We start from the raw sequence: 27,305 nt of genomic DNA on the forward strand, positions 1-27,305 counted from the left end.
TTGTAAAGCTTAATGTGTAGATCTGGGCAGGAACCAAGCCACGAGGCTGATCTTCACGGTGCGTGGGGATGACAAACATCCTTGCCCACCCTACACGAGAGCCTCTTCCGCTCCTTGAAGATGTTGATGACGAAACGCGTAGGACGGGGCCAGAACGTTTGTCATCACTGCGCACTGTGTAGATCGGTCTCGAGGCTTGGTTTAATCACGATTGAAGAGCACATCTATCAGTAGCTTTGTGGGACTTGATATTTATTATTGTTGCATGAAATATATGGACTTTGATAGTGGACACTTTTTTTTTTTTTCCTGTAATTTGTGTTTCTTTTTCAGCCCAAGGCACTTGCACTTTAATGTAGTATTATGTATTGTTTTCTATGAATTTATTCACATGTACTTGTGATATTTTATTTTGATATATTGCACATTGTTTTTTTGGTGATATGTATTTATACAGGCGCATCTCAAAAAAATTGGATATCATAAAAAAGTTCATTTATTTCAGTAATTCAATTCAAAAAGTGAAACTCATATATTATATACAGTATCTCACAAAAGTGAATACACCCCTCACATTTTTGTAAATATTTTATTATAACTTTTCATGTGACAACACTGAAGAAATGACACTTTGCTACAATGTAAAGTAGTGAGTGTACAGCTTGTATAACAGTGTAAATTTGCTGTCCCCTCAGAATAACTCAACACACAGCCATTAATGTCTAAACTGTTGGCAGCAAAAGTACACCCCTAAGTGAAAATGTCAAAATTGGGCCCAAAGTGTCAATATTTTGTGTGGCCGCCATTATTTTCCAGCACTACCTTAACCCTCTTGGGCATGAAGTTCACCACAGCTTCACAGGTTGCCACTGGAGTCCTCTTCCACCCCTCCATGATGACATCACGGAGCTGGTGGATGTTAGAGACCTTGCGCTCCTCCTCCTTCTATTTGAGGATGTCCCACAGATGCTCAATAGGGTTTAGGTCTGGAAACATGCTTGGCCAGTCCCCCACCTTTACCCTCAGCTTCTTTAGCAAGGCAGTGGTCGTTTTGGAGGCGTGTTTGGGGTCGTTATCATGTTGGAATACTGCCCTTTGGCCCAGTGTAACAAGGGGTTAAATTCTGTGTTACATTTATTCATAGATTCATTTATATATTTACCCTTTTAGATATGTGGTCAGTAAATGCAATGATTAAAACACACAAAACAAAGAATGTAATAAAAAGATTTACTTAGCTTCAATTAAAGATGTATTACAGATGTTACAATACAGGATAAATTCAGCATTCAATCCAGGGAACCCCTCAACTTCTGAGTTTTCAGATAGTTCTGGAAGCCGACAGTCTGTTCAAGATCTGGGACCACTAACGTCCCTCCACGAGGTTCACTGCCCTGGTCTATTGTCTGACCTTTTAAAGGCTAGATGGAAGGCGCGAAAAGCTGGTTTAATCTGGTCCTAACAATAGACTAACCATAATGTTCTCAAGACAATGACCCTCTGTGAGTGACATCTGTGAGCTCAGAAACATACATTTTACATATATAGAAATATATATATAAGTAATCACCTTAAAACTATTACTAAGTCTCTTGTAATTCAATAACTAAAGTTATATAGGAATATAGACCCCCATACTACACCCAGTCTCCGAAGGGAGGGGATCATGCTCTGCTTCAGTATGTCAAGTACATGTTGGCATTCTTGTTTCCCTCAATGAACTGTAGCCCCCCCAGTGACGGCAGCACTCATGCAGCCCCAGACCATGACACTCCCACCACCATGCTTGACTGTAGGCAAGACACACTTGTCTTTGTACTCCTCACATGGTTGCCGCCACACACACTTGACACCATCTGAACCAAATAAGTTTATGTTGGTCTCAGACCACAAGACATGGTTCCAGTAATCCATGTCCTTAGTATGCTTGTTTCAGCAAACTGTTTGTGAGCTTTCTCCTGCATCATCTTTAGAAGAGGCTTTCTTCTGGGAAGACAGCCATGCAGACCAATTTGATGCAGTATGCGGCGTATGGTCTGAGCACTGACAGGCTGTCCCCCCACCCATTCAACCTCTGCGCAATGCTGGCTGCACTCATATGTCTATTTCCCAAAGGCAACCTCTGGACATGACGCTGAGCACGTGCACTCAACTTCTTTGGTCGATCATGATGAGGCCTGTTCTGAGTGGAACCTGTCCTGTTAAACCGCTGTATGGTCTTGTCCACCATGCTGCAGCTCAGTTTCAGGGTCTTGGCAATCTTCTTATAGCCTAGGCCATCTTTATGTAGAGCAACAATTCTTTTTTTCAGATCCTTAGAGAGTTCTTTGCCATGAGGTGCCATGCTGAACTACCAGTGACCAGTGTGAGAGAGTGAGAGCGATAACACCAAATTTAACACACCTGCTCCCCATTCACACCTGAGACCTTGTAACACTAACGAGTCGAATGACACTGGGGAGGGAGAGTGGCTAATTGGGCCCAATTTGGACATTTTCACTTAGGGGTGTACTCACTTTTGTTGCCAGCGGTTTAGACATTAATGGCTGTGTGTTGGGTTATTTTGAGGGGACAGCAAATTTACACTGTTATACAAGCTGTACACTCACTACTGTACATTGTAGAAAAGTGTCATTTCTTCAGTGTTGTCTCATGAAAAGATATAATAAAATATTTACAAAAATGTGAGGGGTGTACTCATTTTTGTCAGATACTGTATCTATTTACTGTGAAATTACTGGTTTAAAGTTATAACTTCAATGATTTGTCCCTTAAACCACCTGCTTGAGTTCAGTTTTTGAAAATATAGTAAATTATCTTAAAAACAATATACAATAGGGGACGTGGTCTTGGCTTGCAGCGTTGAGGACGCTTCTCCCTTGAGCTCCGGCGTCGATCCCGCTATTACTGCTTTAATCTGCACTTCAAGCAAAATTAACTCACCGGGAGAGATGCGTAAGAGATCGGGCAAATCCCTGCCGAAAAAAAGGCGCATCGGTGGGCTCCATAAAACGCTTCCTGGCCGAGCCGGAGGACCAACAAGACACAGATGACCTAGGCCGCTCACCACGCGGGGCGAGCCTTGGGGTTGGCTCCGCCTCCCACCACAGGCCCGAACACAGACGCCGCTCTCCGGCTTCTTCCGCGGGCTCGGAGGGAGAGGAGAGCCTGTCACGACGCTCCGAGGTAGCGGCCTTGGTGGGCGGACTCCCTACTAAGACGGAGTTAGCGGCTATGCTACTGGGGCTGGAACGAGCAATCAAGAAGGAGGTATCCGCAGTCCAGGCAGACCTCTCCCAGGTATTGGACAGAGTAGAGGAATCGGAGCAACGCCTGGATAGGCACGCATCTGCCATTAGGCACCTGTAGACATCCACTCGCTCACTCGCCATAGCCCACAGGATGGCCTTGTATAAGATCGAGGACCAGGAGAACCGTAATCGGCGGAACAACATCCGCATCAGGGGCCTTCCCGTAGCCACAGGGGATGAAGACCTCCTTCCATCCGTACGAGGTATTTTTAACGGCCTGCTAGGCCTAGCTGCGGATCACCCCTTAAAAATAGACCGGGTACACAGGGCACTTCGGGCCCGCAACCTCGCGACAGATACTCCGCGCGATGTGATATGCAGAGTTCACTATTTTGAGGAGAAGGAACTGATCATGCAAAAGGCTAGAGATGCTAAATCCCTGGACTTTGATGGCGCATTACTCTCTTTTTTTCCCCGATCTGGCCAGGGAGACGCTGGAACGTCGCAGAGCCCTGCGGCCTTTAACCGAAAAGCTACGCACAGCTTCAATCAACTACCGATGGGGTTTTCCAGCGGCTCTAATCGCTCACAGCGATGGGAAGACAGCAGTTATAAGGTTCCCGGAAGACCTGGATAAATTCTGCATGGATATCAACATCTCACCTCCAGAACTTCCAGGATGGTAGGACACCATCCCACCCCTACCTGGCAACACAGAAGCAAGATGGCAGAAAGTTGAGCGTAAACGCCGCTCCTCGGCGAATGGCTTCCCATCCCAACCATGTTAATCGGAACCCCTGGCAGTTTATGTTTTCTCTTTGCCACAACTTCTTTGGCCTGATGCTCCTGTTCATCTCGAACCGCAAGTATAACACTCCTTTATAACAACACCTATTGTATACCATGTTGCGGTATAGCTAGAGCTATTGTCTACATGTGGGTCATTAATCACACAAGGATGCTCGGACATAATCTGGGTACCTTACCCCAAGCATCAGGAACTGCAATTTTTCTCCTTTTTCTCCTTTTTCTCTTTTTTACTTTTCATTTTTTATGTTTTTACGTTAAAAAGTTCTCAGATTTATGCACTTTCTCCTTCGCATTTACTATGATACCATATACTAAATGTTTAAATGGGACTAAGTCCCTGTGAGGTTTTTCAAATTTTTTTTTTTGTCTCTTTTGTTGTTTAACAGATCGGCGCCGGGGTCATGGGATGACTGACTCTCCACGTTTGGTAGAGGTTGTCCGATGGCTGCGACGGTCCGCTCCCCCCACGAGGGGCGCCGGGCGGCTCGGCGTTCTTGTGCCTCGAGCCCTTTACGGGCGGAGGGCGCGGGGATGCTGGTCTGCACGGCTACTCCTCCTCTGCACTGCAGTCAAATGCATGCACATGTTGACCATGATTTAACATGGCTTGCGCAAAACTTACTACAAAATGCTAACTGTATGTTTTCTCTTTTCATTTGCTCTCCTTCTTTCTCTACCCACTCTTCCTCCCCTCTCCTGCCCCCCTCTTGCTGTCGCCCCCCACTGCCTCAGGTCCCACTCCTTGGAATTAGATTGTGTGCGGTGCTCCTCTGCGGATCCCCGTGGCACAGTGAACTTTCCCTGAATGTGAGGGGTCTCCACGCCCCAGGTAAGAGACACAATCTTTATAGGGAGCTGGATCGTCTGCGTGGTGACATAGTCTTTCTGCAGGAGACCCACCTCACACATACCACTTCTGTAAAACTTTTTTCGCCACAATATCCTGTCTGGTATTATAGCTTATCAGAGATTCACAAAGCCAAGGGAGTGGCTATTGGGTTCCGCGGAGGGGTATCCTTTAAAATGGAATCCATGCTTAGTGACCCTACTGGACGCTTTCTGTTCCTCAGGGGCAACCCGGGCGGCATGTTATGTACACTAGCAATTTTATATGCACCTAACCGTGACCAAGCCATTTTTATTGCCTCCACTCTCAAAAAATTACGCAACTTTGCACGCGGCTGTGTCATCCTAGCCGGAGACTTTAACACTCCTTTAGAGCCCAGCATAGACACTTCCCAAGGTAAATCCTGCATCTCACAATAACGCCTGTTATTCTTACGTAGACTTCTATTTGACTCACAGTTGATGGATGTTTGGCGGATTACACATCCAAAGGAGAGAGATTACACTCATTATTCACAAATTCATCACAGCTATTCTAGAATAGACCTCTTCTTCATAGATCATCACCACCTATCGCTTGTTATTAAAGCCGAGATTGAAACATCCCCCATAGCGGACCAAGCCCCGATTACACTCAAACTTACAATTCCATCAATGCCCCGTAGAATTACAAATTGGAAACTTAATGATACTCTTAATAATGAAGATATTGACAAAAAAATGATTGGTGAAGAGTTGAATTTATATTTTAAGGAAAACACGCACCCGGACACATCCCCTGGGGTACTTTGGGAAGCCCACAAGGCCCATATACGCGGTAAACTTATTGAACTTGGTTCCAGGAAAAAGAGAGAACACACACATCAACAAATGGAACTGATACAAGATATCAGTGTCCTCGAACAGCAACATAAAGCCAATCAAGCACAAGCAGTACTTCACACTTTAACTTTGAAGAGGGAGGAACTCAAGGCCCTACTCCATATGGAGCATAAACGACACGCACGCGTAGTGGCACAGCGTTTTCATGAGTGGGGTAATAAACCTGGACGGCTATTGGCACGATCATTACAACAGAAAAAAAACGCCTCCTTCATAGATGAAATCAAAAAAATTTCATCTGACCATTTAGTACACGAAACCTCAGCTATAGCCAAAGAATTTCAAACATTCTATCAACACTTATACCACGTTCAAAACATGGTGACAGACCGTGAAACACGGAAGACCCTAATACACGATTATCTCTCACAGGCCAACTTACCCAAACTACCATCAGACACTTTAGATGCTTTGGAGGGGGAGTTTACTGCCTCGGAGTTTCGCATTGCATTGAAGGCCATGGCCAAGGGCAAAGCACCTGGGCCAGACGGCTTCACAGTCTCCTACTATAGAACGTTCGCAGATATCCTACTGCCCCGCCTGACCTCATATGCAAATGCGAACTCTGCTGGAGAGACCCTAAGACCTGAAACTTTGCATGTGCACATCACCGTGATACCTAAGTCAGGCAAGGATCCCAGCAACTGTGGGAGCTACCGCCCCATATCCCTGCTGAACTTAGATGCTAAGCTATATGCCAAGGTCATTGCAAACAGACTCATGCCTCTAATTCCACGTTGGGTTTCTACGGACCAAACCGGATTTATCCCCGGCAGAGAGGTGTGATAATGCACTTCGCACCCTGTCTTTAATAGACTATGCGGGAAGATCCACCCAGTCCACCCTTCTACTTTCAACAGATGCGGAAAAGGCGTTTGACAGGGTGGACTGGGAGTATCTCATGGCAACACTATCTCATCTGGGTATTGGCCCCTCCCTCCTTTCCCACATAGCTGCCTTATACAATTTCCCTACGGCCCAAATAGGGGTAAATGGCACTCTGAGTGAACCGTTCACACTTTTTAATGGTACCCGTCAAGGCTGCCCTCTTTCGCCGATTTTATTTGCACTATCCTTAGAACCCTTTCTCTCGACGGTTAGACATAACCCGAGCATTCACGGAATCACCATAGATAACATTGAACACAAGTATGCAGCTTACGCTGACGATATTTTGTTTTATATACAACAGCCCCTCATTTCTCTTCCTAATCTCATGTCAGCCTTCTCGCACTTTAGTGTAATTTCCAATTTTAAAATTAATATGACCAAATCCGAAATACTAAATATTTCCGTACCTCCCCATATTGTATCTTGACTTAAACAATCCTTCCCCTTTAGCTGGCAAAAGGTTAAAATGAAATACCTCGGTATATATCTTACCCCCAAATTAACATCTCTATTTCGCACTAACTTCATACCCCTTCTTAATACAATCAGATCAGATTTACAAAAATGGACCCAACTGGCGCACTCGTGGCTGGGGAGGATTAGTGTTATAAAAATGAATGTCCTACCCAGGTTGTTATTTATGCTCCAGATGATACCCCTTGGAATCCCTGCAGGATTCTTCACACTGATCAGCACACTCATAAGCAAATATGTATGGAACAGAAGGCGTCCCAGATTGGCCAGGGTTCTCTTGGTAAGATCCAAATGCCAAGGGGGCTTAGCACTGCCTAATGTTAAGCAATATTTCCTAGCTATAATTTTGAATAGAATTTCTGATTGGAAGTACCACAAGGACTCCAAGATATGGGTTCACCTTGAAATGTCATTAAGCCAATCAAATCTCTCAACCCAAGTTTGGATTCCTAAGAAATACAGGTCTCTTGCTGCAACTACATCTCCGCTCACATACTCAACCCTCATGGTATGGGACTACCTAAGTAAATTACATAAATGGCAATACAACTCACCTCTTATGCCACTTACTGGCCATGATTATTTTCCACCTGGTAACATGGAACCTAGATCCTTCAGCTGGAACATGGGTAACACACCTCTTCTACACCAGGTTACCACTCCGATGGGCATTGTGCCTTTGTCCACATTATCACCCAACACCTTGGCCACGCCTTTGGAACACTGGAAATACCGCCAATTGAAAGCTTTTGTTGACTCTCTCCCAAAACTGTTTCGGACTACATCAGAGCTCACGCCTATAGAGGGAGCCTTTTTGGATGACCAACCTGTCGTGAAACCTATCTCTCACTTCTATCAGGCATTACAGTCTTTATCACCCACAGGACACCCTTCTTTTCTTGCCAATTGGGAAAAAGATCTCCATAAGGAAATATCAGAGGCACAGAGATCTACTATCCTACTAATGGCCCATACATCCGCAACTGCATCCAAAACAGCGGAGGTGAACTACAAATTGCTTACTAGATGGCATTATACCCCAGCAGTGCTCCATAAGACTTTTCCACTGTCTTCTCCTTTATGCTGGCGGGGATGTGGCGAGAAGGCCACACACGCCCACGTATGGTGGTTCTGCCCATACATTCGCCCATACTGGTTAACTATCTTATATTGGATAAAAGAGATCCAGGGTTTTGAAATACCCAATGACCCATTGGTTGTACTGCTTCACTGTACAGGCTCACCAGCAGGAGCATATAAAAAATCAATAACGCCACATTTACTTAATGCTGCAAAAGCATTAATTCCACGTTTTTGGAAACAACCAACCATCCCATCACTTCGCCAATGGCTATTGGAAGTAGATCACACATACTACATTGAAGACCTCACATACTCCCTTAGGGATAAATCAGATCGGGTAAAGAAAATATGGTCCTGCTGGTTCGCCTTTAAATACACCACTGCTTATGCAGAAATCATGTCAAAAGGTAAATAAATGAAGGTATAACGTGTCTTCTGTTAGCCTTGACATGCTAGGGAGTGTGGACCGAGGCAGACCCCCCCCCCTTCCTCCCCCTAACCCTACTCTTTTCCCTCCTCACATCTCTGGCTCTCTGTAACTACTCTATCCTTTTTCTTTTCTCCCTCTTCTCTCTCATATTTCTTACCCCTTTTTTTTTTTTTCTTTTTTCTTTTCTTTCCTCATACCGAGGAGTATATTGTAATAGGATATCCTCTGGTGGCCCCCCATGGAATGGTCTTTGCTATATACACCACCTGACGGTGGCCGACATCAGTTATTAGCAAAATATAATGCAATATTTATAGTGTATGATAACCGGTCTTCTGTTGAGTTAATAACATATTATTGGGGCTTTTTGGCCTGATTTCGACCTTGCTTTATACAATACTTGGTAAATACTTTGTAGACTGTAATCTTTTCCCTTGTTTTCCTTTCAATAAAAACTAATTAAAAAAAAAAAAAAAAAAAACCAATATATAATAATTATTTGTATATTACTTACTTATGGTAATTAACCCCTTGCCACCCAGGCCAATTCTGACACTTCTCTCCATGTAAAAATCATAATTTTTTTGCTAAAAAATTACTCAGAACCCCCAAATATTATATAGATTTTTTAGCAGACACCCTAGGGTATAAAATGGTGGTCATTGCAACTTTTTATGTTGCAAGGGTATTTGTGCACCATAAATTTTTTAATTTTTTTTTCACCTCTTGCCGACCAGCCGCCGTCGCACAGCGGCAGGTCGGCACTATCCCGCAAGCCTTCGTAGCTATACTTTGGCTCCTTTAAGCCGGATAGCAGGTGCGCGCAGGCACCTGCTGCACTGTGGGGGTGCCGATGCTCGTGGCCGACCATCGTGATCACCGCCAGGCCACGAGCGATCGCAGGCACGAGAGACAGAACAGGGACGTGTGTGTGTAAACACACAAATCCCTGTTCTGTGAGGAGAGATAGATCGTGAGTTCCTAATAGCTAGGAATCACGATCTGTCATTTCCTCTAGGTCAGTACCCTCCCCCTACAGTTAGAAACACACACAGGGAACACAGTTAATCCCTTGATCGCCCCTTAGTGTTAACCCCTTCCCTGCCAGTAACATATTTACAGTTATCAGTGCATTTTTATAGCACCAATCGCTGTATAAATGCTAATGGTCCCAAAAATGTGTCAAAAGTGTCCGATGTGTCCGCAATAATGTCGCAGTCCCGATAAAAAACGCAGATCGCCGTCATTACTAGTAAAAAAATATATATAAAAATGCTACAAATCTATCCCCTATTTTGTAGATGCTATAACTATTGCGCAAACCAATCAATATACGCTTATTGCGATTTTTTTTTTTTTTTTCTACCAAAAATATGCAGAAGAATATATATCGGCCTAAGCTGAGAAAAAATTAGCTTTTAAAAATGGGGATATTTATTATAGCAAAAAGTACAAAATATCATGTTTTTTTTCAAAATTGTTGTTTTTTTTTTTTGTTTATAGATTTTTGGGTTTTTTTTTGGAAAAAGAGGTGTAAACCTCCCTAATGAATTGACAGACAACCATAGGAGCCTGGCAGGTATTCTGCTTTCTAATCCATGTCCGCTCTATTTGTCCTGTTTATCATTACTACCAAGAGGGAAAGTGAAAGAAAATCCCAAATTTTGGGTTGTCTCCAAAAACAGTAATAGAGGGGAAATTCTTTTGATGGGCATACTATTTCTGATATCCCCTGGCAGTAGAGATTTCCTCTTACATCCTGTTGTGGCTATAGAACAAGTACAGTAAGTGAAGGGAAATCTCCCCAATGGGACACAGATGGCGAACAAATTGACAGATGTTATAGCCCTTCCTCACTCTATACAAAATTAAAAAAAACAGCTTGTGCTTTTTTTATTAATCACATTTCTTGACTTTTTTTTACGAAAGTACCATATTCAATTTGGACTGATGCTGCATTCACCTGGGTAAGTTCTGAAAAATACACAAACCCTATACTTCTCTTTTAATGACTGGATAGATATAAAGTAACTAGTTGCTTTTAACCAATGGTTCTATTCTTGCTATCAGAAGGCTATGAAACCTATATGATCATAAAGGAAGTTCAGCAGCCTTTTGGCATGTAAGTTGAATCCCTACAGGTAATGGCTATATAACTGACATGTTTCATTCAACTTTATGGAGAAAAAAAGCTGTCGTTGAGAAAGAAGTTTTGACGCGAACATAGTAGAAGCATAACTCCATGCCTGTACTTACATCCAATGTATCTGAATGATGGTGCCGTTTATCAATACAGCTAAATAATGCCCATCATTCATGAAGCAGAGGCTTTCTAACAGCTGAGGAAATGCACCTAAAAGAGTAACTTGCCACTGGTAAGTTGTAACCACCTCTCAGCTGCATACTTATTAGCTCATTATGACAGCTGTGGCTTCTCCTGTTGTGTACTTACTTCCTCTAGGTCAAAAGATTCTTTAATGCTAATTGTGCCTGTGCATTGACCCATTATACACCTAAATAGAGCTGTGCCCTGCGGCAGTAGGCACTGAGAGATTCTGGGTTTGTTTATTGCTGGCTATTCATGGATCAGCTTTTCTGATCAGCCAGAGGGCTGATCGAAAAAAAATGAACGGATTTCCTCATGCACACAAGCCAGGTGGATAGAGGAATCCTCCCTGCTGTGGTATTGCACTAAACTGATCAGCGCTGCAGTGCTGCTCAGACAAGAATTTTCAAACAAGCCCTTTCGTGAGAAGCCGATCATTAAACCGACATCTCACGAACGGGAACGGTCATAGATGGATCAAAATTTGGCTGATCCCTGCTGAACTGGCTACATTTTGATCCATTTATGGCCAGCTTAAGTTAGGTGGGCTAAGTAGTGGACTCATGACGTTTTTATTAAAATTAGACACGTCTTTTAATAATAACTGCCATTTCTGATCTACTTAAAATACAAGCTGACTCACGGATGCAAAACAACCTTGGACCAGAATTGGATACTTAATTTAGGTCAGTGACTCCGTAGCAATGAATCTAATGAATTAACATGACAGTCAAACAGCTAGCATTTTCAGAAATTACCAATCCTATCTTTCTCCAAGCAGAAGTTCCTTTTAAAGTAAACTTTTGATTTGTTTTTTCTTGTTAAAAAAAAGAAAACACTTTTGGTTTGTTCATATGATACAAAATAATGCTGACGTTGAAAAATGGGGGTTATTTACGAAAGGCAAATCCACTTTGCACTGCAAGTGCACTACAAGTGCAGTCACTGTTGATCAGAGGGGGGACATGTAAGGAGAATAAAAAACAGCATTTTGGCTTGCACATGATTGGATGTTAAAACCAACAGAGCTTCCCTTAATTTCAGATCTACCCCTCAGATTTACAGCGACTGCATTTCAAATTGCACTGGTAGTGCAAAGTGGATTTGCTGTGTTTTGATCTGAGCACTGCATTGTGTGATAGGTCATGCAGTGCCCCTATTCTTTCTATATCTGAAAGCTTAGATCTTTTGATGGCTCCACAGCCCTAGGGAGCTGCCATAATGGAGGAATGATGTAATTCCTTATGCTTTGCGTTCAATCATATCTTTTTTTCCCTCATATTTTCACAGTACTAACATATTATGCATAGCTTTACAGAGTCCATTTACATTATTCTCCATCCTTCAAAATAGCTTACAATCTAATCTTCCTGCCACAGATCATTATATACCCAATTAGCATTATTTTGTGTTCTGGGAATCACACTACAGGTTTACTTTACCAAGCAACTTTATGCTATAAATTAACAGTACCAGGGTGAGCTAGTCATACTGAATGTCTGGTTTAAGGCTACTTTCAGACTGGGGCATTGTAGGGCGTCAGCGGTAAAGCGGCGCTATTTTTAGCGCCACTTTACTGTCATTTTAGCGGCGCTAGTCGGCCACTAGTGGGCGGTTTTAACCCCGCTAATAACCGCTATGCCGGCGATTTGGCACCGCTGCCCCATTGTTTTCAATGGGAAGGGGCGCTTTAGGAGCGGTGAATACACTGCTCCTACGGCATTGCAAAGATGGGGCTTGCAGGACTTTTTTTACCGTCCTGCAAGCGCGCCTCTCCAGTGTGAAAGCTCTCGGGCTTTCACACTGGAGACACAGGAGAGGCTCTTTACAGGCGCTATGCAGGTGCTATTTTTAGCGCTGTAGCGCCTGTAAAGCGCCTCATTGTGAAAGTGCTCTAAGAGAACCACTAATCCACAGCTGCTGTTTACGTATGCTTGGTTACTAATGATCATATTAATAGGGCAACAGGTTTCACTTGTTCTAACTGATTCTTGCTATACACCATAATAAAGGTATAAATGACAAGACCCCAAATGGGCATTAGACTGTTTAATGTAATTCACTAGATGTTAAGCCATGGGTACACAATTACTTCTATAGTAGGTGGTTGTAAGGCTGTAAACAACGAAAACAAGAGTACTAGTACTTTTGGATACCCATGGTCCTGAGAGAGCAACAAGACTAGGTGTGGGAAATAAGGATTAAAATATACTTTCTTCCCTTGAACATAATGCCTGAGCGCAGGAGAGTTACTTTTTTTGGTCGTTAAGGCTGTGTCAGGCTCCAAAATCACATTGCTCAGGTCTTTGCAATCTTCAGATACATGGATATGTGAAGGTAGTATAATACCTCTCTACATGTACTTCAACGTTTTGCGGATGTTATAGTCATTGAAAGGGAGTTGTGCACGGAGCATTACATAGAACACCACACCCATGCTCCAGATGTCAATACAACAATCATAGGGTATTCCATAGAGTACCTCTGGTTCCGTAAATGGTACACTTCCACATAAGGTATAGTTTAGCTCATTTTTGAATGAAGATAACATCTTGGCAAAACCAAGATTAGTCAGCTTTAGGGTGTCATAACACAATACATTTTCACATTTGAGGTCTTTGTGTGCCATGCCTTAGACAAGACACAGCTTCTGATAAAGCAGGGGTCTCAAACTGGTGGCCCTCCAGCTGTTGCAAAACTACAATTCCCATGAGGCATTGCAAGGCTGACAGTTACAAGCATGGCTCCCATAGGCAGAGGCATGATGGGACTTGTAGTTCCGCAACAGCTGGAGGGCCGCCAGTTTGAGACCACTGTGATAAAGCAAAGCAGTGCAGCGCTAAACCCAAAAGTCCAAAAACAGTCCCTTTAAAGTAAAGTCAATAGTAAATAAGGAAAAAAGGGGTTCTCCTCCGTGGTGATATAGGTGCTCAAGATATTCCATGCAGTGCTACATATCCGTGATACCACCACCGGCCAACCAAACCGCTCACCTCAGCACATGGACCCCTGAACTAACAGGTGGGTCGAAACAGCTTTTACCACACTAGGTGGAGGGGGATGGAGACTTGTCTGGGAAGATGGTCCCACGGTAATGGAGATGGTACTCAAAATTGCAGGTCATATCACATGTAATAAAAATGAAAGTACATAGTGCACACTGCGTGGCTAAAACAAATTTCATTTATTAAAAATTAAGGTACTCACAAGCATAGCACTATGCCCTAGTGCTGGGATACAGATAAAATGTCATCAAAGGATAACGTGGGTTAGATGGTGGCTGCAGTGATGTCCAAAAACTCCCGCACGTGTATCGTCCTCCTCGGGACTTCGTCAGCGGTAATGGAGATAAAAGACATCACATCTATATATATAGAGCCCAAATGATCTACTTCCTGTAAGGTGAAACACCCCCCTAGGGAACCGTCCAATCGGCTCCGGCTATCCTGGGGTCAAAGGGATTGCTTCCTACCAAAACTACTGAATCACTATGGTAACCCAGGCTTATGTGTCGTGATGCCCGGTCATGTGACATTAAGAAGCAGGAGACACCTGTTAACAAGGGGATTGAATTCCTAAGGCCGTCGTGACATCATTGACGCCGGGATGGCCGGTCATGTGACCCCATGTTCTTTATTACTAGCTGGAGCTGGAACTCACTCAAAACCAGAGCTCCACCCCCAGTATTCCAAGCCTCCCTTTAAGGCCGTCACTCCGTAAGCGGAACGCCCCTATAAGTATGTATTAGGACGGCTGCCGTGACGTCATTGATGCCAGGACGGCCGGTCATGTGATCCCACTTACGTGTTAGTTAATGGAGGCTGGAAAACAAAAACAAGCGCTCTGGAGGCAGGGCGCTCCCATTGGTATTAGAACGGCCATCATGACGTCACCGACGCCGGGACGGCCGGTCATGTGATCCTACTATCGAAGCTGGAACACAAACTCATATCGAGCACCGCCCCCAGTAGCCAGACCTCCTCCCCAGGCTGCCGCTATGGCGATCAGCACAATAGGGCTTCAGCCCTTATTCAGCCTGTTTATTGTCAATTGAATGTGACACCTCAATGTCACCACTGAAATATCCAATGCTGGGCCCATGAATGGAACGGAATTCCTGTTCACATTCCATGCCCTCAGCTGGAGGAAAGAATGGGAAGGGGATTTAGAAAAAATATATTAGTAAAAATGATCATAAAATCAGCACATGGAAAAAATCCCCATATGCTATACAAACGACATCACTGCAGCCACCCCAACATGCCCACCCTAAACATTAAATTCACAATCCCAATGGATAATCATATTAAAATTATGTGCATCTAATATATAACAGTCTTAATAAACACAACACCCACATAGCAAATTATGCACATCTGGTATAAATCTATTAGCAGTCTATATATACACAACACCCACATAATAAATATGAGTATCAGTACTATAATAAAAATGCACAACTAACATTCTATAATGATACGCCATGCAAATATTGCTCTCCATCACAATGTGCTGGGTACAGCAATCCGAAACATACCCCATACAAGTTATTTATCAGAGATGAAACAATTTAAGTCGAATTCGACATTGAGTCCCGTGGGTACCCCTACTTGGGTCTCATACACCCAAAAAGACACAGCTTCTGCCAGCTAACAGAAGAGTGTTTGGGTGTGATCTTCAGGAAATGTTCTATGCAGCCTAAAGCCTTGAAAACACAATCAGAATATCGGGCGAATGATCGTCTGCTTTTTTGGAGGGGGGGTTTTCGCTTAGAAAGTGGTATTTTTCTGATCCTGTATACTAAGCTTATTACAGTCAAAGATGTCTACCCCTTCTGCCAACTCTATTTTCATATAAACCTTGTTTTGCAGTGACTCGATTATCTTGTACGCTTTTATAAAGTTTTTGTTATGCAAGCAATGCACATCTGTAGCTCTCGAGGCAGAAACCTCTGAATGAATTCTGAAGAGAGAGAAGAGTTTGAGTTTCACGAAGGAGGAAATCTTTATCAAGCTATGACTAAGGACCCGGCTAGGCTTTAGAATGCCATAGTGGAAATAAAACACTGATTGACACTGGTCGACACCAAACACTGAAAATGTTACTTCCTGTCTGATATGGGGGTGCAGTAAAAAATGTAAGGGGGGGCAGAGGATGGAAGGTCAGCAGGGCAATGTACAGGGGGTCAGCAGAGCTGATAATAGGGGTCAGTAGGGCAAGGGACAGGGACCCCCCCAAAATATAAAAAAAGATGTTTTTGCTAAAAAAATACACTAAAATAATTATTAGAGGACACAAACACAACATGACTTACAAAAGTCCTGCTAAATCTAAAAGATAATGCTACTGAGTTAATAACTAAAGCTTTGTGTGACTGGGGTATTTGTGTTCATTCACACGGTGCTGTGGTCTGCACAGTGTGAATCAATTTTTTTATTTTATAATGCTGGAGCTGTGTGCAGGCAGCCTATGTTACGCTATGGAGATGCAGTAGCTGTATGAACACAGTAGCAGGTCCTGATTTGACATGTGTGCATGCAGGTGTATGGCCCCGAACATAGAGAGTGTGCATTCAGGGCCACTCACCCACACCTGTACACCTGTCAAAATAGAACCTGGGGCTGTGTTTGTATAGCTGCTGTGTCCTCATAGAGTAACAGGTGGCTGCAGCTGCACAAACAAACCACTCATTCACCATGTATGGGACAGAGAACCCGTGTGAATGAGCCCTTCATTTTTTCTTATTCTTTACATTTTTTCTTATTTTCCCCAGAGATTCCCTAGTCCCTTTCTCTTCAGCCTCAGCTGCACTGGACAGTAAATGAATGGGAAGTGCTCTGTGCTGATAAGCTTCCTGTTCAGTCACAAACTAAAGCATAGTAAACACCATTTACCATACCTCCCAACCTTTTGCGAAAAGAATGAGCGACACCTTTTAGCAAAAGTATGTAGGCATAGGACACAGCCCCTGTCACACCCCCTTAAAGGACAATTATCCCTGAAAAAAATATTTTGTTCCAAATAAGGGACAGTCCCTTGGAATCATGGACAGTTGGGAGCTATGGTTTACTATGCTTTAGTTATGAATGGACATAGGAGTGATCAGTACTGATCACTCACTGTGTTCATTCAGAAAAGGAAGAGGACAGTAAATGACATATTTACAGGCGCTTCCCTCACTCTCCCTCCTTAAACATCCCCTGCTACAGCTGGTGGGAGAAGAGAGGAGGTAAGCTGACAGTGCTGGGGGGGGGGGGGGGGGGCAGGTAGAAGAGGATGGTGGACAGGGAGGATGATCGGGGTGATGAGCAATTGCAGAACCGATCCCTTGTATGTCTCTCTCTCTCTGCAGTAGCTGAAAGCGGCCTTCTCCTCTCCCTCCTGCCAACTTTCAGATGTTGCAGAGGGAGAGCCATACAGGGGATTGGCTCTGTAATTGCCCCAACCTGATCATCCTCCCTGTGGTAAGGTCCGAGGTGGAGGAGAGAGTGGTGGGCTTTGGGGGACGCTACTGGGGCAGAGGCAGTGCAGCCCATCCCAGCACCCCTCTAGATCTGGCCATGCTTCCTGTTTTATGCTATGGCCTTATTTTTCTGTAATTTTTGAGAAATTCCACAAGGACAGGTCAATTGGTCTGTTACAGGATTGCTATAGTTTTCCAGTCCGGTAATGTTCACATGACAAACCTTCAAACCTTCCCTTAAATTGTTTCTAAATCCAAATACAAAAATGTAATATATTACAGCTTTCCAGTCTTTAGATGTAGTGGCTTCATTTGTTTGTTTTTTTTTTTCATTTTATTTTCGTTCATTATTTTTATTATCAAAATTTAAAGTAAAGTACAGATACTTACTGAAAGATGTAGAAATGTTACCCTGAAGATACAAATCTTGAAGAATGGTTCAACCAGATAACTCATTCAAAATGGTATGCCAATAGATAAGAGAGAGTATAATAAATGGATATCTGAACAAAATTTTATAGCTCCAAACTATTAATACAATAAAAACATAAAGACACATCTAGGAAAGCAAAGACCTAGCAGAGGTTACCTATATGCAAGTCAACCTGCTTTCAAAGGATAGAGAGGAGGAGGGCACAGTCTGAGTGTATTCTAAAATGTATTAACTGGAGTGAAAGACAATTGGCAACCTACAAAAAACAGAACTCACTCATCAATAGGTTAGGGCCTCTGGTGGTAACCTTCAGCAGAGCAGGATACCTTGGTACAAGCAAACACACTAGGTGGGCTGGTGCATATCCCGTAGAGTCAAAAAAACACTCCAGGGGGCTCCAGACTAAGTGCAGTAATTAACAGGCAGTATTAGGTGTAAATGTAAATTGTAATGTAAATTAACTCGCATGGTACATAAGAAATTGCGCTTTTTATATAACACCATGGTCAGCAGCTGGCTCTGGCATGTGGGTCATGGAGTCTCTTCTGTAAAACTTGTAACCTTGTTGTACACAAGTAGGGCCAAAAAAACGGCTGTGATGGAGGAAGCAGCTCATCTGCCCACCTGGTGTGTTTGCTTGTGCCAAGGAGATTTCCACCTGGAGCAGAGTCCACATCCACCCAAGATTACAGTTGGACATGTACAAATTTTTATTGTATTTGGTCCATGTTTCCCATGGTTTTTTTAAACTGTTTTGTGGTGTCATTGATTATCCCAGCAATATTCTCATGAATCATAATCCACAAAATCTTATGTTTAGCCTGAACAAGGGATAAGGATGGCTTTTTCCAAGCTCTGGCAATGGTTATCTTGGCTGCCAAAAAAAAATATCAAACTTTGTGAGCTTCGGGGAATGTTCATAATTGAGTAAGGCTATTTGAGGTTGTTGCTGTATTTGTAGCCCAGATAACATTTCTTTTAAAATGTTCTTATTCTGGGGCACTCCCACTAGGTGTGATTGTTGGAATACGTTGTTCATGTATTTTGTACAACTACAGATATATTCTTCAGCCACTAGAAGGCAGTGTTTAAAAGTTTGTAGCTGCTCTATGATAAACTTTATGTCTTTTCTCTGTATAATTAAATTTCCGGTTTCCTGCTTGCGCAAAGAAAGGTGTACTTGTGGGGTACAGTAAATCTCAAAAGGGACACAGAATTGTACACAAGACACTAACAAGGTAATCATCAGTAAAAGTTACATAGTAGGTGAGGTTAAAAAAAGACACAAGGCCATCAAGTCCAACCTATGTGTGTGATTATATGTCAGTATTACATTGTATATCCCTGTATATTGCGGTCGTTCAGGTGCTTATCTAATCGTTTTTGGAAATTATCGATGCTCCCAGCTGAGACCACCGCCTGTGGAAGGGAATTCTACATCCTTGCCACTCTTACAGTAAACAACCCTCTACGTAGTTTACGGTTAAACCTCTTTTCTTCTAATTTTAATGAGTGGCCACATGTCTTATTAAACTCCCTTCCACGAAAAAGTTTTATCCCTATTGTGGGGTGACCAGTATGGTATTTGTAAATTGATATTATATCCCCTCTCAAGGGTCTCTTCTCCAGAGAGAATAAGTTCAGTGCTCACAACCTTTCTTCATAACTAATATCCTCCAGACCCTTTATTAGCTTTGTTGCCTTTCTCTGTACTCGCTCCATTTCCAGCACATCCTTCCTGAGGACTGGTGCCCAGAACTTGACAGCATACTCCAGGTGAGGCCGGACCAAAGTCTTGTACAGTGGGAGAATTATCGCTTTATCCCTGGACAGAGGCGTAGCTTGAAACTTGTGGGCCCCAATGCAAAAGTTGACCTGGGGCCCGCCCACTACTTCCAACGTGCGTGCAGATACATCCACCATACGCCAAGATACTCAAAGTGGCTTAAGAGTTTTGAGTTCCCAGAGTTCCTCTTTACATCAGAGAATAGGGATCACCGCTTGAGAATCAGAGGACAGGGACCCCTGGCAGGTCACTTGGCAGAGCTCCTTTCCCATCCCAGCACTGTATACAGCTCCCTCCCCACACACACATTTCACAGGGCTGAAATCACATTCCTTTACACACAGTCTGTAAGTCTTCACAGGGTGTATCTGACTTTTATGTTGCCCTTCTGACCCGTGAATTTCTCTGGTCAGAATGGCAGTGTAGTTGCAGTAGGCAGATACACCCTGTGCAGATCATGGCTAACTAGCTGTGTTGTAAAGGAATGTAATTTCAGCCCTGCGTAGGAGGAACAGTATAGAGTGCTGTAATGGAAAAAGAGCTCAGCAGCCGGGCATAGGATGCAGGGTGGAGGGGGTGGTCAGGGGGCTTTAGGGGGGGCAACTTAGATCTGGGAGGGCAAAGCCATGTGACACAAAATCTGGAGCCTACAGCCCTTCAGGGGGCCCCCGAGGAGCCTCACCCCCTAGTGAGTAGATTGCATTCATATTTTTGCCACCCAAATGCATTATTTTACATTTTTATACATTAAACCTCATTTGCCATGTAGTTGCCCACCCCATTCATTGTTTTAGATCCTGCAGAGAAGTTATTGCCCTGCTTAGCTTAGTGTCGTCCGCAAATACAGAGATTGAACTGTTTACCCCATCCTCCAGGTCATTTATGAACAAATTAAACAGGATTGGTCTCAGCACAGAACCCTGGGGGATCCCACTTCCCACCCCTACTCCCCATTTATCACCACCCTCTGAACTCACCCTTGTAGCCAGTTTTCAATCCATGTACTCACCCTATGGTCCATTTAAACAGATGGCAAATGTTGATCTTGTAGCAATAAAACCAGAGCCAGATTCATGGGATGAGATGCAAAGATTTCCAACTCATGAGAAACAAAAGAGGATCAAAGCATTAAAAAAAAAACGCTTACAAGAAACAGGATTTATAGTACCGTGTTGCAATACAATGTTCATTTGTATTTTGTAAAACTACATCAGCCAGTAGAGGGCAGTGTTTTTACATTTTTAGCTGCTATGATTAAACTCTAAGTCTCTTCTTGGATAATAAAAATTTACCATCTTAAGCAGCAAAGCCCATGTGGGCTGTGCACTGTATGTCTGTTCTGTAGAGCTGTATATAGAATTTCTAACACTATTGCTGGACCCCAACATCAAGGTTTCTCTAAAAAAAATAAAATAAAATGGAGTAGTACTATATAACAAAGTGGAGCATTACCATAGTATGTTTAGGTGTAGCTAAATCTTGAAATTAGAAGTGAACATAAAAATGGGACATCTACTTCTAAGCAGAGCCATTTTACTATAATTTGTTTACAGAAACCATTTTTGGCCAGTGTAAGAAGGACCAGACCCAGCAACCTTGTGCATCCTAAGCTTCACTCTTGGTCCATCAATGAACTGATGGAGCAACCTCAATGGCCAGTAGTGAAGATTAAGGTAGAGTTGGGCCAGGCTGAAGATATTGGAAAAAGCTCTTGCTATTATTTTAATTTATTGACTGTCTCATTCCTTTTTACTTCCTGTCCAAAAGGCTTGGCAGGAAGTGAGAGAAGGGATGGAGAATAAATTCAGGAAAAAGTTTTTCATAGCTGTTCATTTTTTGCAAAAAACAGAATCTAGGTATGCCTATATTGGATCAAGCTACAATTTCCTATCAGTGTTGCCAAACACTAAAATCATAAATCTGTCATTACATAATAGTAATGAAAGTGGACTTTAGTGGATTCATAACCAATGAACTTTCTATGCTTAGGTCATTTCCTCCCAGGTGCATTTGTGTAGCATTCAATTATGAAGTACTATCAATACTGCACAGTGTTATGCAGAGTTTAATTATTTATCCCTCTGCAGGTCTTTTTCTGTAACATCATTTGTTACAAAACTTTGCACTATAAAGGTGACCACACTTGTAAGGAGAATAATGCACATGCCACAGTCTTCCTTCATGTGATGTATTAATAATTTGATTATGTTTTTAGACCTTGATAGAATAGTGGTGGTTTTTGTAAGGTAACCAGCAAATTGGAAACTTTTGCTCAACTTTTCATTCATCTCTGCTGATCAGACTTGCCTATAGACTACCATGAAGCAAAGTAGAGAGGTGAGAGGTAGGAACTGACACTGGCTTCTGCTTAACCCCTGCAAGAAGCCAAAACTCCCCTGTCTGCAGGCCAGCTATGTGGTTAATTTTCTTCTCTGTAGGCTGGTATTGCTGTTCTTTCACTCCTGCCCTCACGAAGGGCCATGCTTTTTCTATGGTTTATTTATATCACAGACTGCCCTCTGAGGCCTGCCAACCTCTGTTCAGTCCATAGGCTAAGTGAATCAACCAACCTGGAACTCTTCGGCTTTCACTCGGAAACCCTGATATTCAGTTTGATTACTGGGTCTCTGGGCCATGGGTAGTTGCTTCTGGTGCGGCCTTTGTTTTGCTGACAGGAGTAGTGATAACAGTGCCACTATGGCTATCAGTCTGCAGCTGGAATAGCAAGCTGGTGCTGAGGTTGAGGAGAGGGTTGGGAGGAGGTGCAGGCTGTGCTCGTGCATATTGTGATGATTGCCTATTTGTAGCTAATAGGGTTGCACTGATACTAGTATCGGTGTAGGTGCCGATACCGAGCATTCGTACGAATACTTGTATTTGTGCAAATGCTCTGATACTTGACCTGATACCTGTGTCCTCAGCATAGCAGGGGGGCCAGGCAGCCTCACAGATGATCGGTGCTGGCAGTTACAAGCACCAATCACCCTGTATACCTATTAATAAAGCATCTGACAACCACTTCTCCTCCTCTCCCTCCCGCAGGTTTATTAAAAGGTATACAGGGAGATTGGTGATTGTAACTGCCCGCACCGATCATCCCGACTATCCACTGTGTCCTTCTGTGGCTCCCCAGGTCCTCCGCCGGCTCCCGGAGTCTGCTCTGATCCTCCTCCATGCTCTTTTGGTCCCCCCTGTCCCGGATCTGTCAGGATGGAGAGCAGAGGAAGGAGACGGTATATATGTCATTTACCGGTTCCTTCCTTTTCCGAATGCACAGTCAGTGAGTCAGTGATCACTGATTGTCCATTCATAACTGAGCATCGTAATCTGTGTTTATGATCCTTCAGTTTATGAATGGGGAGGAGCCGCTGTCTTCTGTCCATTCATCTTCAGTGCAGATGAGGCTGCTGAGAAAGAGACTGGGGAATCTCTGTCCTCAGTCCCTTTACCTGTCTCAAAGGGGAGATGTCAGGGGTCTGTTTAGACCCCTGATATATCCCCAAAGCCCCCAACAGGCCAGAAAAAAAATAATAAAACAATTGTAATAAAAAAAAGTAAAAGGTTCAATTTTAAAAATAAAAAATAAAATAAAAAAACACTGACACCCCCCCCCCCCCAAAAAAAAAGGCATTGTAAAAAAAAATTGTAAAAAATAAAATTAAAATAAAAACTACTGACACAGTCCACGCCTCATCAGTGCCACCTATTAGTGCCCATCAGTGCTGCATATTAGTGCCACTGTCACATGACATTAAAAAAAAGTATTGGTAATCGGTATCGTTGAGTACTTGAAAAAAAGTATCGGTACTTGTACTCAGTCTTAAAAAAGTGGTATCGGTGCAACCCTAGTAGCTAATGTATTGTTAGGATTGGCATTTTTGCCTACATATTCTCAAGTCAGTGTTGTGTGCTTATAGGACCACATTGCTATAATTTACTCTCCTGCCGGCCACTATCAAACTATGTATTGTACCGATGTTTTGCTGTGGAGCACGACATGCAACAATATTAAACCCTTTGATTGCTGGGAGCGCCGCTATTGGCCCCACCCCCAGTCTCAAGCTCATTGAATTCTAATAGTTCCCAGGCATCATCTTAACAAATTCAAGGGTCAAGGCTAAAGAAAAAGCAGAATCCAGCAGACAGTTCATGAATGTAGGAATCATAGACCATAATACTAAAGCACCAAAAAGAACCCAGGGGCAGGAGGAAAACGGAAAGTTCCCTGTCAAATACTTACCCTAATTTCTGGCATACCTCCATGGCAGTATATAACTGTCTGTCTCTACCCTTGTTCCTACCTCATAGGACCCCGCTCTTATAAATTTGAGGCTGATCCAGACCGTGCATTATGTAATTAATGCACTCAACAAACTGGAAGGGATCTTATGCTGCCATGGAGTTAATCAGGAAAGTAAAATGATGGTATATATCTGACAGGCAATTTTCTTTTTCCTGACTAATACCATGGCAGCATACAACTGGGAACTTGCCACAAACAAGGGTAGGATACAGAAAAGTAGTTTTATTTAAAGCTCCTTGTTGATAGAACTTTAGGGCCAAAGTTAACAAGATGCTTGCTCCATGCTGTATGGAGTCGGAAGGAAATTAAGGAGGACCACGTTGTTGCCTTACAAATGTCTTCCAGCTTTATGTGACAGGATGTCGCCCACAAAGTTGACACATTCCTAGATGAATATGTCATCTATCTTCCTGGAGGAGCCAAGCCTGCCATATAAGCCCATTGGATAGCTAGCATGATCCATGCAGACACTGCTCAAAATATACAACATATTAAAGAATCCTGAAACAGAACTCTTTGCTGACTTCTGAGATGAAGACTGGATCCCTTGTTTGTTCTTCCTGAAATCTCTTCTAGGACTGTCATAGAACCACTTTCTGTAATGATCTAGATTCCTCCAGACTTCCTTTTGTCTTGTCAGTTGCTTGTTCGAGGGCAGAAAGCCAGACTTACTATCCATGGCCTTGGTTATGGCATTATCCAGCTTGCCACTCATTTAGAGCCCGAATCCACCAGCCATGGTCACACCCACAAAGAACACATGGCGGTCACTGACCAATTCATATCACAAGAAAAAGAACAGATTATGTTTAGTGCACCTTCCCTTGGGAAAAAAAACAGCATTGTTTCAGCTCTTGTAATGCAGACATCATCTCTGACTTGGGATTTTTGCTTAGCACAGAATCAGTATTCTTTGTCCAGACATCCACTGCCATAGTAAAACTGCAAACAGATAGGCCTTCTTAAGGTCAAGATCAATACGGCAATCCAGGAAAGGAAACAGCGTTTTGCAGTGGTAATGTTATGTATCTGGCCAATCTCATGAGGGCTGAGTCAACCAAACAGGATGAATTCAGATACAGATTCATGGCTGCTTGGACAAAGCATGATTCATACAAAAGTTTGCCTGCAAATTTACAAGCACCACAGGCCTACCAAAACATCAGGTCTAGAGTAAGCAAGTTGGTGGAGATAGTGATCTCTAGAAGAAGATTTAGAATGTCTCCTATTATGCTGTCTAGATCTTCATGAAGACCTGACAAAATCTCTTTTTTTCTCTGGAGTAATGCTGACATTCAGATTTGGTGGGGCTAAATGACAAAGAACCCATTAGTCAGCTCCTATATACCCAAAATAACATAAATGCTGGCCACAAGCAGATGAGGGACAAAGCTTAAGAAGCTAGTGCAGAAAGCTAACTAAAAAAAAAAAGATAGGGTAAAGGAGAAGATTAAACTTATTTACAGAGTACACAGATCAAAATACCCTAAGCACTAGACTTGTGCACAACAGAAAATTTAGTTTAGTTTCGGTTCATTGTCATTCGTAAAATACATAATTTCGTTCTGTTATATTCGTTATGTTCCGTTAATACATTTTCGGATAATTCATTATTATTCGTAGTGTCGATATTCATTATACTGAATCTCGAATCATGTCAAATTCATTCGTTATGTGCTATAATTTCATTCGTATTCGTTGAAATTTGATATTTATGTATGTATATATATATTCGTGATAATGATTCGTAGTTTGGAAAGTCGTTTGTTTATTGAATCTTTTAACGCACACAGTGACAATATCTCTTCTCCTCTGCTCAAATACAATACAACACCCTTCTCACTTAGTTCTCAGGAATGCACTTTGCCAGTAATCCAACCTCCAGCGCAAAAAGAATCAGCTGATTGGACTGTAAAATTTACTTTGAGTTGACCTTTTGTTTCCTTAGATCTTTAACGAATTACCGAATCATGTCGAATTCATTCGTTATATCCGCTACTATTTCTTTCGTATTTGTTGAAATTCCTTATTTTGTGATGTTCTGCAGAGTGTGGAGAGAGGAGATGTGTGTGATGTTCTGCTGGGAGAGAGGAGACATGTGTGATGTTCTGCGGAGAGAGAGGAGATGTGTGTGATGTTCTGCGGAGAGAGAGGAGATGTGTGTGATGTTTTGCAGGGTGTGGAGAGAGGAGATGTGTGTGATGTTCTGCTGGGAGAGAGGAGACGTGTGTGATGTTCTGCGGAGAGAGAGGAGATATGTGTGATGTTTTGCAGGGTGGGGAGAGAGGAGACGTGTGTGATGTTCTGCATGGAGAGAGAAGACGTACGTGATGTTGGGCGGGGAGAGAGGAGACGTGTGTGATGTTCTGCAGGGTGGGGAGAGAGGAGACATGTGTGATGTTCTGCGTGGAGAGAGAAGACGTATGTGATGTTGGGCGGGGAGAGAGGAGACATGTGTGATGTTCTGCGTGGAGAGAGAAGACGTATGTGATGTTGGGCGGGGAGAGAGGAGACGTGTATGATGTTCTGCAGGGTGGGGAGAGAGGAGACATGTGTTATGGTCTGCAGGGAGAGAGGAGACAGATGTGATGGTCTGCAGGGAGAGAGGAGACAGATGTGATGGTCTGCAGGGAGAGAGGAGACAGGTGTGAAGAAAATAAAAAGTTTGCCCAGGGTCCAATCAATATTAAAGACGGCCCTGAGTGCACTTGTAGTGCAGAGTGGGTTTGCCTTTAGTAAATCAACCCCACACAGTCTGTATCAGTCTCTAATTTATGGGAGTGGAATCCTATAAGGTAGGAGCAAGGCTAAATACACTCAGTTGTATGCTGCTATAGTGTTAGTCAGGAAACACTGTTCCACTGCACTAAGCGTAATTGAGATCTGCTTATGGTGATAACACAGGCATGCTTGAATTTGCCTGTGTTGTAATTCCAAATGAATCCACTAGATGGCACATGTGTAGTCTTAAGAACAGATCATCTGGCTTCAAGGCTAGGTTCATCTGTATAAAAACATAATAAATGCAAGTTTTTGCTGAAGAACATGCATTTATATATATATTTTTTTAACAGGAGCCTGCTAAGAATTGCATCTGTGGTAATTGAATCATGGGCGCAATGTCAGGCTCCTGCAAACTCTTCCTCTAGCTCTCTGCCCGTACAGGCTATCAGCTGGAAAGCTAGAGTATTACTCAATGGACTATGAGTGCGCTGATTACTGCACTTGTAGCCTATTGAGAACTACAAGTCCGTCTGCTGCATTGGCAGACGTGACTTATGGTTTATTCATTCACAGATCCCTGTAAATGAATGATGCTGGTGTGCC

Source organism: Aquarana catesbeiana, linkage group LG02, assembly GCF_042186555.1.
Source record: "Aquarana catesbeiana isolate 2022-GZ linkage group LG02, ASM4218655v1, whole genome shotgun sequence".
Lineage (NCBI taxonomy): Eukaryota > Metazoa > Chordata > Amphibia > Anura > Ranidae > Aquarana > Aquarana catesbeiana.